The 4466-nt window shown below is 38.4% G+C and overlaps 1 non-coding gene across 1 annotated transcript; it reads right to left on the bottom strand.

The window, feature by feature from the left end:
• Nucleotides 1-223: 223 nt before the first annotated feature.
• TRNAG-UCC lies at nucleotides 224-296 on the bottom strand. Its single transcript has one exon. It is a non-coding gene; the product is annotated as a tRNA-Gly (tRNA).
• Between the last annotated feature and the right edge of the window lie 4170 nt (nucleotides 297-4466).

Genomic DNA, 4466 nt, shown 5'->3' with positions numbered 1-4466 from the left:
GGAGGAGGGCATGGCGACCCACTCTAGAATTCTTGCCTGGAGAATCCCATGGACAGAGGAACCTGGTGGGCTATGGTCCATGGGGTCACAAAGAGTTGGACACAACTGAAGTGTTGTGTCCAACAGCATGCTGTTTGAACATGTATATACGTGTTTGAACACCTCTCTTTGTATTTTTGTTGTTGTTGCTGTTGGCTCCATCATGTGGCATGAGAGATCTTAGTTCCCTGACCAGGGATCGAACCTGTGCCCCCTGCAGTGGAAGTGCAGAGTTTTAACCACTGGACCACCAGGGAATTCACTGGGCTTATTTCTTATTGGACACATCTTAATTTTTTTCCTTAGAATAAAAACCTAGAATTTAAATTTCTGAAGTGAAGGCTATATATATAATTAAGGTTTTGATATGTAATCAAATAATCTCTTTCAAAATTCTTTTGTAAGAATCAATTGCTTTTCCTATGAATTATCTACCATTCATTGGGATTCATAAAAATTAAGGATGTACTGTTGCTTCAGAGACTCCTGAAGTTAGATGGAACTCTCTGGAGCCAAATAGATCATTCCTACTCTGTTAGATTTTGTGACCACACAGCTCTCTGTTGTGCCCCGACTGCCTTATTAATACCCAAGGTCACAATTAAGTGAACTATTGAGCCACATTGGCACTATCAAATTCTTTCTCTTAAGAATTTGAACCAAAGAGGCAAGATGTCAGACACTTTGAGAGTGTAGCTAAACATTAGGCAAAGCTCTAAGCTCTAAACCTTAGAGCTCTAAGGTCTAGCAGGGTTGGAGCAAAGGGTGGACATGTGGCAAACTGCAGAGAAAATGAAGCAGAAAAGCTTTATTGTAGAGGGGATGCAGAGAAATAAGTGGCCCGTGAACACGAGATATCACATAGCCTAAGGTGTTCAATGCTGTAGTCCCTGCGGTTCCATCAGCGCATTGTGTAGCTTGTTCCGTAAAACCCTCCTGTGCTTTCTGAAGTATCATCTATGTTGACCTCCGTTCAAGATACCAGACTCCAGGCAAAATGCAAAGCATTTACTTCAGATATATCAGTTATTTATTTGTGCAGCAGATCTTAGCATACACAGAGTCTATAGGCCTCCAAACATGCTGTTACTTTGTGTCTTAGCATGTCATATCTGACTCTGTGCAACTCTATGGACTGTAGCCGGCCAGGCTTCTCTGTCCATGGGATTCTCCAGGCAATAATACATGAGTGGATTGCCATTCCTCTCTCCAAAGGTGAATAAAACCAAATTTTTCAAAATATAGATTAGTACATTACTGACAAAAGATTATTTTTTAGACTAGTACATTTACATGGAGAATTACCAGACAAGACTTGTTCTTAACTGTTTGAGCATATAGTCTTTCATTCACCCAATTTGGCTTTGATTTAACTAGTGCAATGTAAAGTTCTAGTTAAGTTCTCAAACTTCACATACATCAAAATAATAATTTTGGGGGCTTGTTACAACACAGAGTACCTCTGGTTTAGTAGTTCTTGTGTAGGGACCAAAAATTTCTATTTCTTACAAGTTCTCAGATAATGCTGAAGCTTCTATCTTTGGGTTCACCCTTTGAGAACCATCAAGATAGGAAGAATGTGGGAGGATCCCTCAGGGAAGAAAATGATAGAATTTCTCATGTTTTTGCTTGTTACTCCTAGAAAGCTCTTGACATTAACTCTTTCCTTATCTTCCTCTTCCCTCTTCACTATATACCCAAACTCTATCCCTTGTAAGTTCTTTCTCTTGGCTGCCCGGTTAACTGCCAGCATCCCAAGGGCAGGGATTAGGATATTTTATCTGTGTATCTTCACTCACTGATCTGGCAGGCATGAAATACAAATGTGTTGAATGAATAAAAGAATGAAGGAAAATTCTTTTCTTTTCTTACTGACTTTTTAGGTTCTTGAAAGTGTTGTCTGCGGTGGAATTGATCCCTTTATTTCTCTCTGGTAAAACTGGGAGGCTGTTGCTTATCTCTTTCTGGACCTGTTGCTTATCTCTTTCTGTGTATGCACATGCGTGTGTGTGCTTTATTTTCTTTTTTATATTTCCTTCTTTGGTATTCATCATGTGATATAACAACTGTGCGAGTGGGTGGATTTGAGTATCTCCTCCAGATCATGTACTTCCTTGAAAAATGCCTAGTTCATAGAAGGTTTTATTTCACTCTTTGTGGCTTACAACTCTTGGTTTTGCTTGAATACCAATGCATAAACCAAAAAACTAGCTGGTCATCCTCTCATTTAATTTCTAGTGACTCAAAAGGCATCTTAATATAGCACATAAAGTGTTAGACTAGGGATTAGCAAGCTGAGACAGGGTTCTAGTCTTAACTTAAGCTTTCTTATTTGCATGCCCTTAGCCAGGAATCTTAAATCGATTGTACAATGAAAGCTTTAATACAGGGACTTTCCTGGTGGTCCAGTGGTTGGGGCTCCAGGCTTCCACTCCAAGGCATGTGGGTTCAAACCCTGGTTGGGGAACTAAGCTCCCACATGCCACATAGCCAAACAAAAGCTTAATATAAATGATTTGAATATCCTTTCCAAATCTTAAGCATCTGTGAGGTTGAAAGGAGTATGTTGTTAAGAGAATGATATAATTTAGGCATATGTTTATAATGTTTATTTTCATACTCAAGTTTGGCTCATGTGTTCTTGTAGGTGATAAAAAGATTGTTTGCTGAAATAAAAATATTTCAAAGGACTATAAATGATGTTGTGTAACAGCAGCCTGAACTGTGTTTTTGGATCTTCTAGGAGTGAAAGCAAAAGAGTATTTAAGGAGAAGGAGTCAGTCAGAAGAGATCTTTTGCATTTGTTCCCACAAAGAGGGAAGCTAGAGTTTTTCCCCAGGTCTAAGCAATTTTTCAGTGAGTAGGAATCAGACCTGTCAATACATTCTCTCCTCTGAATGTTTATGGTTTGTTCTGTATCTTGTCTCTATGTAACTTTCTGAGCTAAGAGATTATATGTTTGACTCCTGAAGAAGATAATGTGATCTCAGAAATATGCTTTTTGGCATCCAAAAAACGTCCAGATTTAAAATATCAGCCTGGTCATTTGCTAAGATCTTCCAAGTGTCCAGCTGTTATTACAAGATGTTCATGCTTGGTCTTGGGAAGTATAGTTTACATCAGTGTCACAATGGCAGAAGAGTTGGTAAGAGTGTGTTTTCTGCATGTTTGACTTGTTAAAGAAAAACGGTTTTGGGGAAATGATGGTGAGGGTGGAGAAACATATTTTCATGGTGATGAAGCCATGGCAAATTTTCAGAGGAAGAAAAGCTGTCATTTACTTGAACTTTTAATATTCTCCATGAAGTTTAATCCTCCATCAGTTACCTAACTCATAGGAATTAGGTCTGATTTTAAAAATTGGGGTAGTATACCATAGATACTGTCTTTCACCAGAACTGTGTTTAAGGTGATCCTTAAACAAACTATGTGGTGTATGTAAGATAAAGTGAGATATTTACTCACTTTCATTTTCAGTTTTCTGATAGTCTTTACCTAAAAAAAAAAAAAAGACAAAAACAAAAACTTTAACTTGATTGAATGTTCTTTAGATGGTCATATTTTTAGATGGTCATGTTTCTTTCTTTGCAGCTATTGCTATTGCTAAGTCACTTTAGTCGTGTCCGACTCTGTGCAATCCCATAGATGGCAGTCCACCAGGCTCCCCCATCCCTGGGATTCTCCAGGCAAGAACACTGGAGTGGGTTTCCATTTCCTTCTCCAATGCATGAAAGCGAAAGGTGAAAGTGAAGTCACTCAGTCGTGTCCGACTTAGTGACCCCATGGACTGCAGCCTACCAGGCTCCTCCATCCATGGGATTTTCCAGGCAAGAGTACTGGAGTGGGGTGCCATTGCCTTCTCCGTTCTTCGCAGCAGGAAGTTACATTTGAGTTCCTGGGTTCCTTTTAAAAAAAACTTGATCAAAGTAAAGTATACACATATCAGAAGAGTACACATAGCATCAGTATAAAATTCATTAAGTTTTCAGATACTGAACATTCCCATTCAACCAGCTCTTGGATCAAAAGCAAAATACAACCAGCACCACTAAAACCTCTTTATGTTCTGTTCTTAGTCTCTAATTCCTCTTCCCACCTACGATAGCCATGATGTGGATTTCTAACAACATATTAATAGACTACTTTTGTCTGTTTCTTATACTTTCCATCATATTTTGGTCATATTAGAGACATTATGCGCTGTGTGCTCTTTTGTATCAGGTTTCGTTCGAATATTCAACATTATGTTGATGAGAGTCTTCATGTTTCATATATTTGCTGTTCATTCTCACTTGTGAATAATGTGTAAATATACATCTTTTACTTATCAGTCATACTGATGATGGAATTTCTGTTTTTCTGGTCATTTTGAATAATTTGTCTACAAATGTGTTAGGACATGTCTTTGGTGACTAGATATACGTGTA

Source organism: Oryx dammah, unplaced genomic scaffold (assembly GCF_014754425.2).
Source record: "Oryx dammah isolate SB20612 unplaced genomic scaffold, SCBI_Odam_1.1 HiC_scaffold_20, whole genome shotgun sequence".
NCBI classification, from domain to species: domain Eukaryota; kingdom Metazoa; phylum Chordata; class Mammalia; order Artiodactyla; family Bovidae; genus Oryx; species Oryx dammah.
The sequence above is the reverse complement of the archived record's forward strand: the minus strand, read 5'-3'. Positions and strand labels throughout refer to the sequence as shown.